The 12,326-nt window shown below is 34.4% G+C and overlaps 1 long non-coding RNA gene across 2 annotated transcripts; it reads right to left on the bottom strand.

The window, feature by feature from the left end:
• Positions 1–3,557: 3,557 nt before the first annotated feature.
• Positions 3,558–9,241, bottom strand: LOC100260295 (uncharacterized). Of its 2 annotated transcripts, XR_002030748.2 has the most exons (3): positions 6,835–9,241; positions 6,634–6,698; positions 3,558–3,908 (listed from the first exon to the last, which is right to left on the bottom strand). It is a non-coding gene; the product is annotated as an uncharacterized LOC100260295 (long non-coding RNA). The 2 variants fall into 2 exon arrangements; XR_009466613.1 differs by lacking the exon at positions 6,634–6,698.
• Positions 9,242–12,326: the final 3,085 nt, after the last annotated feature.

Genomic DNA, 12,326 nt, shown 5'->3' with positions numbered 1-12,326 from the left:
TAGTCAATCTATTACTTTTATTCAAAAGTAAGTTTATATTATCAATAAAGATTTAAAAAAACGTGTCAATTCAATCACCAAGAGATTGAACTTCACATCAACCCTAATATTTTAATGTGATGTTAAAACTACATTCTCAATAACTGAAAGGGTTATCTGTCGAGGAACAGTCCAACCACTTAAGTGAGATATAGTTTTCTTTGATGCATTCCACGCTTGTAGAATTAAGTTATTTTAGATAATGATTTGGAGAGCAGAAAAGCATCTATCTTTCCCTTGTTGCTGGTCCCAAATTAAGCAGAAGATAAAGTGGTTTAGCCCCCATATGAATAGTGGAAGCTTCATAGCCATTCTTCTAGTGGGTGGGTGGTAGAATAAAGGATTCGACAAAGCTGAATTTGTTATCTCAAATACTTAATGCTTAGACTCCACATGAGTAATCAATTCAGTGCTTGCTGAACAAAGTTGTAAGCGAATAGGATACCTACTTTTCTTCTTTCACAAACAATTAAAAATCTGATTGTGCTCAGTATCTGACAGTACATTTAACAACATTTGGCGAGAGCCAGATATCCATGTGCTGGCTGCATGTCGTGTGGCACAGCCTCTTAGATGATGAGGATTCTTTGATTCACATACCCGACCAATATGCCAGAGATTACATCTTAATTATAAGTTCTGCTTGCTTTTAAGTTTGAAGTACTCCTGAAATTACAGCTTAATTCATAGTTTTGGGATGTGTTATTGGAAGTTCTATGCTATTTTTGTTTTTGTTTTTTTTTTCAATTTTTGAAAATGAAGAACCACCATCTTACTTCTCTTAGAGGAACCCTAGAGTTTGTGTTATGCCATAAGAGTCATCCTTTGGATGAGAATAAGGAATTTGGCTTGATTGGTTGAGCAATCCCACTCGAATGATTGTCTGAAGCTGACTCTAATTAATACCATTCTGTTATGCCCTAGAATCAAGTTTATGGATGAGCTAGGGTTTGAACTTTCCCATTCATTAATGGTAGATATAGCAAGGTTATACCAATGAATTCAGTAAATTATCATATAAAAATGTTCACAGAAGTATAAATTATTGACTTTATTCTCATAAATAGGAGAGGAAACAAATCTTTGTCTCAGATATATTGAAGTTCTGAGATATTTTTGAAGAGGATTTGCTGTTACCAAGGTATAAATGATTGTAAAGACTAATTTCAAATGCTAGCAAATGTTGCAGGATTCTTGGGTCTCAAATACCTGACCATTATATACCATGAATAAAACTAGATTTTTAAAAAAAATTCTCATTTTTTTTAAATGATCAAAATAAAAAGCATGTTTGGTTCTGGTTGATTTTAATTTTTGAAGTGCTCATAGATATATGATTAATAGTTTTTGAATCAATGTTATTTGACATCTTTTCTATTCTATTTTTGTTTTATTAGTCTTTGGAAACAAAGTATGGATTTTATTTTTAATATAAAAAGATGGAAAAAACCCTAAAGTTCATGTTATGCCCGATGGATCATCCTCTGGACGAATTGAGAATAAGGAATTTCGGCTTGATCAGCTAAGCACTCTCGTTTGATTGATTGCCTAAACCTGATTCTAATACCATCTAACGCACCCAAGACCCAGGTTCATGGATTATGATTTGAGCTTCACCATCTGTTAGTGGTGGATATAGCAAGTTAGTAAAATCTATGAATTCCACAAATTATCATATAAAGGCTCTTTCTCCTCGATAGGATAAATTATCCAACATATTCTCATAGATAGAGTCACATTCTTGTGTCACATGTGTTGATGCTGCAAGCACTTAAATTTTGGTATATTTTGAAGAGGATTTGCCACTAATGAATTTCTCCCATCAAAAGATGTTTGTATAGATGGAAAAAATCTAGAGTTTAAAAAAATATTCGAGCTTGTTTGCTTAAATGATTGAAATAAAGAATATGTTCAGGTTTGATTGCTCATGATCAATATGCAATTAATTGGCTCATAGCTTTCAAATCCGTTTTCTTGGACATCTTTACTATGTTATTTATTTTTTTATTTTTTCTGATTTTTAAAATAAAGAATATATCTTATTTCTTTTATTAAAGAAACCCTAAAGTTGTATTATGCCACAAGGATCATTCTTTGGATGAATAGAAAATAAAGGAACTTTGGCTTGATCAATTGAGCACTCTTGCTTGATTCATTGCCTGAACCTGGTTCCAATATCATTCACTTACATCCTAGACCTAGGTTCATGCAACATGGTTTAAGCTTCATCATTAACCAGGGTTGGATACAGCAAGCCTATATGTTAATTTACTCATCTTTCACCAGCATAAATTCTTAAAATATTCTCATAAATAGCTTTCTTTGTCTAAGGATTACCCTAATGATATCATAATGTGTAGTTATGGACATTACTTTCATGGCAGCATTTGTCCATAGGACTTTAATTTAGATTGACCTAGGCTTCATATATATATATATACAAGTTGCTGACTTGCAAACCAAGTTAATCATTGGATTTAGAGGTAAGAATTAGCAATTTGATTAACTACTAAAGTGTTTTAAAGAGGGTTATCTTCATGTTCTTGAGGATGTCTATCAAATTATAAATTGATCGTCCTCTAGTTACCTTAATCAAAGGGAAAGGATACAAGGTTACTGGTGACTGGAATGAAGTCTTAGTAAGATGATGGTACTACATAGATAAGTGACTGGAGTCAAGTCATAGCAAATAGTGGTGCAAGAAAGGGCCAGTGAATAGAGTGAAGTCAGTAGCACAGTGTGGATCACCCTTGGAGAGATGATTTAATTTGTTGACAATTGTGGCTTTGGCCCTATAACTTTAATGTAATACATAGAAGTAATATCAAGTCCTAGCATGTAGATGGCTTTAAGATACCCACGATCAGGTTTGGCCCATTCGTGGCAGCACTAAAGTTCCTTTCTTTACAGTTTAAGCACCTGGGTAAGCACGCCTTCAAGGATAATGCTACATACACTGCTCAAGCTCCATCATGGTTTACCACCCCACCACTTGGATTTTGGCGATGGACTGGTCAAGTGTTCAATGCTTTTCTTGCATGGCCCCTCCAGGCTGCTGCATTTCTTGCTTTTCTTTTCTTTCCTCTCTTTTCCTTTCTTTTCTTTTCTTTTTATTCTCTTCAGTTTTTTGTTACAAGAATTCTCTCTGTATCTTATTTTCTAGGCAACCAAGTTTTCTTAAGGATGATTTTATAGAACCAAGCAGTTAAAGAACCTTTTTGTTGGGCAAAGAATCAATACCTAGTTGTCTTTCTTCATCCCTTCTGTGTTGGAAAAAATTATACGAGCTGATCTGGTATGTGTGTTGAAGAGCTTAAAGAAGTGGATGCTTTATGGAAGCATAATATAGAAGATTATGAAATGGAAGAGGTGAAAAGTTGCAGTACTACTCTTAAGGCACTTTACTTTCCTTGAGATGTTACTTGCCTCCACCAAATGTGTGATGGAGGCACTCTGAGAACGCAAATGGGTAATGGGTTATGATCATTGATGAAAGCAAACCCTAAACACTCTCAAAATATAGCAAGCTTGCCCAAAATCTATTTACTTCTGTAGAAGAATAGTATCTAAGACTGCAGAATAGTAATATCTGAGACTTGCTTGATGCACAGAAAGAGAGAAAGAGAGAGAGAGAGAGAGAGAGAGGTACCTGGGTGAAATGGAAGATTAATCAATACCCTTCACTTTACTTTTCAAGGAAAGTTCGGTTTCTTCTTTCCCATTAATCAATGCTGGCATGTTTAGCCTCACGTCTCTATCGATGTCATTGACTTCTGCCCCTTCCCTTCAAGATTCTGGTTAAAACCTTGTTCACTGGTTTGACAGAGGGCACAACTCCACTCCTTTGGTTTTCTTCTTTGCTGGACCCACTGCAGTCTCCAATAGTGCAAGAAGGGAAAAATGAAAAGACAAAAACAAAGGTCCACCACCAAACTCAATTGAAATGGTAGATAAAAGGTAAAATCCAGCATCTAACTCCAGCTACATTTACAGAAGGGCACAGCTTCTCCGGATGATCAAAGTATATCCTTCCTAATAACTCCAACACTAAAATTCAGCATATATATGGTTGATGAATCGGAAGAGTAGATATTCAAAGCTAACTAAATATGAATCAGAAGAAAAAAAAAAAAAAACATAGTAAAAGAAGATTGATGAGTAGTCCACTGAAAGCATATCTTTTCCTTATATATTGTGGTACGGAATTAATTGAGCTAAAATAGGAAGTTTTAAAAATGAAAAACGAGAGTCTTAATTCTATTAAAGGAACCCTAAAGTTTGTATTGTATCATAAGAATCATCCTTGGGATGAGAATAAGGAATTTTGGCAAGATTGGTTCAGCAGTCCTGCTTAAGTGATTGCCTAAGGCTGACCCTTATACCATTCTGTCACACCCTGGACCCAGTTGCATGGATCAGCATTTGAACTTCACCATATATTAGTGGTGGATATGGCAAGCTTATACCTATTAACCCAGAAAATAAACATACAAAAATGTTTATGAAAGTTTAAATTATCAACTATATTTTCATAAATAGGGGAGGAGACAAATCTTTGTCTCACGTATATTTGAAGTGTTGAGGGATTTTGAAGAGGATTTGCAGCTAATGAATTTGCCCTTGTACAAATGGTTGCAAGGATTGAGTTCAAATGTCAGAAAATGTTGCAGGATTCTTGGGGCTCAAATACCTGACCAATATGCCATAAATAAAACTATATTTTTAAAAAGTGTTCTAATTTTCATAAATGATCAGATTAAAGGACATGTTTGGTTTGGTTGAACTTGACTAATAGTTTTCGAATCCGTGTTATTTGACATTTTTTCTATGTTTTTTCTTCCTGCATTTGAATAAAAAAATGGATTTTTTTCGTATTACTGAAAAAAAAAAAAAACTCCACTGTTAAGCCACTGATTGATCTGCTGAATCAAAATGAAAATTGCATCATGGAGAAATCCTGCTTTGTGTTATGCCCCATCGATCATCGTCTAGATGAATTGAGGATAAGGACTTTTCACTTGATTGATCAAGCTGCCTCCTACTCCATTGATTGCCTAAACCTGACTCTAATACCATTCTAACACACCCTAGATGGATTATGATTTAAGCTTTATCATTTATTACTGGTGGATATAGCAGCTAATACTAGCTATGAATTCAACAAAATATTATCTAAAACACTTGCTCCTCGAAAAATATTGATGCTGCAAGTACTTAAATTTTGGGATATTTGGAGCAGGATAATTTGCCATTGATGAATTTTGTGGGTTCGAATGTTCTAGAAAATGTTGGAGGATTCTTGGGTAACCAATGCATGACCAGTAGGCCAACAATAATTTTTTTTTATTTTTCTATAAAATGATTGAAATAAAGAATATGCTAGATTTTGGCTGCTCATGAATATCAATTGAGTTGTAGTTTTCTTGGACATCTTCACTAAGTTATCTTTGTTTTGTCTGATTTTGAAAATAAAGAGCATATCTTGTTTCTATTATTAAAGAAACCCTAAAGTTGTCTTATGCCACAAGGGTCATTCTTTGGATGAAATGAAAATAAAGCAATTTTGGCTTGATCAAGTGAGGACTCCTGCTTGATTCATTGCCATAACCTAGCTCTAATAGCATTCTGTTACACCCTGGACCTAGCTAGGTTCATGGATCACAGTTTAAGCTTCAAAATTTACCAATGGCGGGTATATTAAAAGCATAAATTCTTGACACTATTCATTCTACAAGCACTTAAAAGTCTTGAAATTTCTTAGAGGATTTACAGCTAACAAACTTTCCATGTGTCCAAATGGTTGTAAAGATTGAGTTCAAATATTAGAAAGATAACTGTGAAGACTGGGGATGAGAGCATAGTTGGTATGCATGAGCTCCATAGTAACTCTTTTGTCTAAGGATTACCCTAATGACATCATAATGTGGAGTTATGATCATTACTTTCATGATAGCATTTGTCCTATGGACTTTGAGAATAAAGTTTTTCATATTTAAACCTTTAATCAGAGCCCCTTTTAACTTAGACTGACCAAGGTCAAGTAGAGGCAGAGTCATATCAAGGTAACCCTCTTTGAAACACATTAGTACTTAATCAAATTACTAAGTTCTTACCTCTAAATCCAATGATTAATTTGGTTGGAAGCCTACTTCACTATTAAATGTCGAAAGCTATACAACAATGAATTGTTCCAGAGGCTGTCCATCACTTATCCAAAGGAAAAAAGGATAACAAGATAATAATCATATAAGTGACTAGAGTACAGTGAATTCACCATAAGGTAGATAACCCTGCTAGGGAGAGAGAACATATGATGACTATTTTGGCTTCACCCCGTAACTTAACTGCCAACTCCTTGTCCTTCCTTAGGCATAAATTTTTGGCATTGATCAAAAAGGTAAAAACCTTGTATCTCTGTTTGGGTGGTAGGAAAAATGTGAGACTAAAGAGAGTTAAATTTAATTGCTTTTATCAATATATATATATATATATGGTCCTGTACCTAAAAGAGATTGAAAATATAGGATACTTGTCCTCAATGAAAATAATAGATATATACAACCAATGAAGTCTCAGTATGTAGTTGGTTTCAACCTATAATAAGGATTGGCCCATTGTTGGCAGCATGAAAGCCCTTTTTCTAGCTGTGTGCTATGAATCTGAAAAGTAGAAGATATATATATATTTATACATGGTCCTGCACCTAAAAGAAATTGAAAATATAGGACTTTTGTCGTTAATGAAAATAATATATTCAACCAATGAAGTCTGAGTATGTGGTTGGTTTCAACATACCTATAATAAGGATTGGCCCATTGTTGGTAGCATAGAAAGCACTTTCTCTCGCTGCGTGCTATGAATCTGAAAAGAAGAAGAAAAGAGGAAACAAGAAAAAAGGAGCTGGGTAAGGACGCCTTCAAGGATAATGCTACATATACTGGTCTAGCTCCATCATACTTCAACGTCCCACCACTTGGATTTTGGCAATGGACTGGTCAAGTGTTCATTGCTTTTCTTGCATGGCCCCCCCCAGGCTGCATCTCTTGCTTTTCTTTCCTTTCCTTTCTTTTCCTTTCTCTTCTTTACCTTTTATTCTCTTGACAAGAAGTCTCTCTATATGTTATTTTCTAAGCAACCGAGTTTTCTTAAGGATAATTTTATTGGCCAACAGCTGATCTGCAAGCAGTTAAAGAACCTTTTTGTGGGGCCAGCAAAAAATCAATCAACTAGAGTTTAATGATATCGATCTCGTTTATAGTTCAATATCTAGTTGTCTTTCTTCATCCCTTGTGTGTTGGAAAAACTCATAAGATCTGATCTGATATATGTGTTAAAGAGCTTAAAGAAGTAGATGCATGCTTTATGGAAGTATAATATAGAAGATAATAAAATGGAAGAGGTGAAAGCAGCACTCTTAAGGCACTTTACTTTCCTTAAGATGTTGCTTGCCTCCACCAAATGTACGAGGCACTGAGAATGCAAATATGTTATGTTCATCATAGAAAGCAAACCCTAAATATCCTCAAAATTTAGCAAGCCTGCCAAGAAACTATTTACTTCTACAGCATAATAATATCTAAGACTGCAGAACAATAATATCTGAGACAGAGAGAGAGAGAGAGAGAAAGGTACCTGCGCCAGGGAGCGTTTGTTACCTGCGCAGGGAGCGTTTGTTCCCCCTGAAATGAGGATTCAATACCCTTCTCTTCTCTACTTTACAAGAAAAGTTAGGTGTCTTCTTTACCATTCAGTGGTGGTCTTCTCCTTTATGCCAATGCTGGTATATTTAGCCTGAAGTCTCTATTGACGTCATTGAATACTGCTTCTTCTTCTTCCCTTGAAGATGCTGATTAAAATCTTGTTCATTGGCTTGACCCTGCACAATTCCACCTCCTTTGGTTTTGTTTTTTTGCTGAGGACAGTACTGCAGTAAAAACAAAAAGAAAGATCCATCACCAATCTCTATTGAAATGGTCTTCTTTAGTTGGTAGTATAATCGAGAATCTAACTCCTGCTGCATTTAAAGGAGAAGGGCACAGCTTTTCCGGACTATAGAAGTATATATATTCTTCAGGATATGGTCATCGCAGGCATGGTACTGAAGCCCAATATAAAATTTTCCGCATGAGTCTGCTATCACATGATTGGAAAAAAAATTAAAAGTCTATGCCCAGCACTTGCATTGATCAGGGAAGAGAGGATATTCGTAGCTAACTAAATATGAATCAGAAGAAGAAAGAAACTTGGTCAAAGAAGGTTGCTGAATACTACCATGAAAGCATGTTTTTTCCTTTATATATTAAGGTAGGGAAAGTGAGCTAAAATTGGAAGTTTTAGCATGCTGGCAATTAGGCTAATTCTATACAATTGGAAACAAACATACAAGGCAGTATGCGTAGTGAATATTCTTTCAATTTAACTCCAACAAGTCACAGAGAAATTGTAAACACAACTCTCAGGATATGATCAAGGCAACCACAATTCACACAGGAAATGGTAAAATAAAATAATATTTTCCTCAGGCAAACCACATATATCAAATACAAGAGAGAGACGGAGAGAGAGAGAGAGAGACAGACAGACAGATAGACAGACAGATCCATGACCAAGAAAACTACATATATCAAATGAGAGAGAGAAAGAGAGAGAGAGAGAGATGCGCGACCAAGAAGGCCGTAAAAAAGACACCAAAAAATAAAACACAAAGCATGCCCAAAACCCCAATAGGCTACAACAACCACAAGCCCACTCAAAACACATAACCAAACAGGACCTCGATATTCAAGCCCTAAACCTTGCTCCCTTCTCTCACGATCTCCCCCCTCTCATCGGCCTCTCTATTTCAGCTCACACGCAAATCGGACAGAGATGGATATGAATGGGAGGAAAGCTCCTTTTTTATAGATGTGAAGGGGAAGTGGGGTTGTCACCTCTGTGAGCTCCAAGCTTCTTTATTAATATTGGAGATGAATAGCAGTGGAGGAACACATCTGCTCGGTCTTCAAGACAATTGATGAAGAACAGTGAAGGCTTGGTTGGTGAGGCCGCTAATTTGCAGTTATTGGGATGATCGATACAGACAATAGCTGTGGTAGTGGCCATCTTCGAGCCGTGCACTATTCTAAAAGTTACTGTTGATACCTCAATTTTCCCCCGCTCAAAACTTTCCTTTTCTTTTAACTAGCTTTGTAAGTCATCCTAAGTTGTTAGAATTTTTGAGCTTTGCACTACCTTGCCTTCCGTGAATGAGTTTGCTAATTATTCATCCATCTTTACTGTCAGCATCTTTACCTCTCAATGAAGAAACTTTTTCTCCTAAAAAGTCATAGTGCACTTCAATATGCTTTGTTTTCAAAGCGGGATTTCTGGCCATTTATTTAATTTATTGCAGAACAATCTACTGGTCGGTATAGATCCCTCATTGTAAGTGTACTAATCACACACTTTCTTGATGAGCTACCATTGTTGCTGCACCATACTCTGTCATTTTTTATGACAAAGATGATGTATATATGTTGCCTGAGATTGTAGTTGAATCAAAGTGAAACATATGACCAATGGTTGATCTTTGTGTATCATGATCAGTACCATCATAATCAGCTTTATAGTAACCACTAACCATGCATGCCTTATTTTTCTTGTATAGGAGACTAAAACCCCTTGTAGGTTTCACATTTCAGAGTAGCCAACATACTGCTGCAAGATGAGGTTTCTTCAACTTTTGCATAGACCTGCTTGCTGCACTAGACACCATGCATCCTGCTTCAAGGTGAGATTTCTTTAGCTTTTTCAATATATGCAATATCAGGATATACATTAAGCTACCTAGCTACAACTTATTAGAATTGGCTTTCATACATAATTGCGGAAACTAGGGTGCATTCAAGCATCACATTCCTTTTGTAATAGATAGAATATGCTAGACTCTCAATGGTTGGTTTAGTCTTTCTTTAACTTGCAAAAATAGCTTGATTCAGCTTTGCTCTCAAATCCTTTTGGCTACTATATGTACATATCTTTATCTATATCTCTCGACTTAGGAAGACATTCTTCACATCATCTTCCACAACTCACTAAATGCTGTTAGAACTCATGAGAGTTTCTCTCTGAAGTTTGAAAAAGACTTAGTTAGACTTAGGTGGTGTTTGTTTTTTTGGCTTTTTGCTGAAAACCATTTAGTTTTAGAATTTAGGTTGTTTGTTTTTTTACTTTTTCATGACTTATTATAAACTTTTTACTAAATAGAAAAAGCCAAAATATGTGGCTTTTTCTAAATAGAAAAAATAACACAATGGTTTTTTTTTACTTTTTAATACTTAATAGAAATAAAATACTACAAAAACAAACAACCACCTTAGTCTTTGTTAGATTCTTGCTCCATAATTTTTTGTTTTCAGTTTGTAGTAGTGCCAATAAAATCTGACAGTAGTTGAGATTTTTTTGCAATTTCCATTTGGTTATAAGCCTATAAATAGACATTCTCATTTGTAAAATAGATGTGTGCCTTCCTTCAATTCTTAACTCTCAAATTATTTATTTTTCCCTGCAAGTTCTAGTTTTTTTTTTTAAAAACAGATTCTGACAAATGCAAGTGTGATTATAACTCTATTATCGCGTAAGAGCCTCACTATTAGACCGGATGTGTGATTCATCACAACCTACTAATTCATATTGCAATGAAAAGCCTCAAGCCTCCAATCAAGCTTTGTATCTTTTTCTACTACTAATCCATCTAGATGGATCTTCACCTTACAGACCCATCCACATAATATGGGCTTTATGATCTGGGGTGGAAGCACTAATTAATTCCCAAGTTTGATTTTAGCTCCATGGCAGGATCTCTTGTTCCATCAAGGCCTTCCTCTATTCCATGTTTTTGAATGCTTTCTTATGAGTCATTGATTCTCTTTCATCATCTCTTAAAATTATATGCCTAAAAGCCATTCAAAAGATAACCAATACATTATGATATTAATTATACATAATAGATTAAATTGTATCTCTTTAAAACATAGGCAATATACTAATATATCTAGGGTTTAGTTTTGTAGATGGCCATGATGCATAGCATTGAGATTTACTAAAGTTTGTGGTCATCAGATCATTCCAAGCCAATATCATTTGTTCATAACCAAGAAGGCAAAAGCAAAGTTATTTGGTCCATTGCAGCACATAGTTGTTACATTAGTGCTATATATATATAGGAGTGAGATGAGCCCATAACCAGTATTTGTTGAACGGTATGAGCACTTAGTGGGATGAATGAGATCAAATGTTAGATGTTTCAGTAAATGGATCTCATTATAATAAAAGTATAACTAGTTTGGTAGTTTAACAAATAGCTTTTTAATCCTAATAGGATTGACAACTTTGCAGGAAAATTGTAACCAAAGAGAAGGATAAATTGATAGACCCCTTACAACCAATGGAAAGCCTATTATAAGAGTAAAATTGAGAAGGAAAGTGAAGCCTGCAATTCAACATTTTTAGTACCATTAAGAAATTTGAAATTTTGAAAAGTCAGAATATAGTCATAGAATAGAAAAAGGGAAAAACAAACCAGAGAAAAGATACAGGAATGGTGGCCCATTTAGAGACCCTTGAAACATCTTAGGAGGGAACACAACACCCAGAGTTTTAAAGCTGAAGCACTGGCCGAGTCTGTCTCTCTGGTGATTCTGTTCCTTCATCATGAATTTACAATTTATTTTTTGTTTTTAAACAATACAAATTAAGTAGTTATCATGTTTCCGATATTCAAGAAATTGTTCTTAAAAATGGTTTTCCATTTTTTAGAATAGAAATAGTTTTCTTACCCCATGAACATGTTAGCAAAATTTTGATTGAAAACATTTTTTTTTTTTTTTTTGTGAATTTATTCTCAAAATAAGCGATTTTTTAAAATAAATTTAAGCATTTTCATTTGTTTTTTATATAATATTTTGAGTAGCAATTCAAAATATGAAAAATACCTTAAATTTTTTTCTAAGAACAAGTGAAAAAAAATTATTTGTTATATTTGAATTTCCAAAACATAATTAAGACCGTTATCAAAAACCTAGTGTGGAGAACTATTTTTGAAACCATTCCTAATGGCTTAGGGTTTGTTTGGTAATTGCTTCAAAAAACAGTTTTCTATTTGCTAGAACAAAAAATCCAGAAAACATGTTTAGTAATTAAAAACTATTTTTTGTTTTCTACTTTTAATAATAAAAATAGGATATTTTCATAAAATATTTTTTAATTATTTTCTATTATTTTTACTTATTTTTTAAAAACTGTTATAA

Source organism: Vitis vinifera, chromosome 9 (assembly GCF_030704535.1).
Source record: "Vitis vinifera cultivar Pinot Noir 40024 chromosome 9, ASM3070453v1".
In the NCBI taxonomy this organism is placed as follows: Eukaryota; Viridiplantae; Streptophyta; class Magnoliopsida; order Vitales; family Vitaceae; genus Vitis; species Vitis vinifera.
The sequence above is the reverse complement of the archived record's forward strand: the minus strand, read 5'-3'. Positions and strand labels throughout refer to the sequence as shown.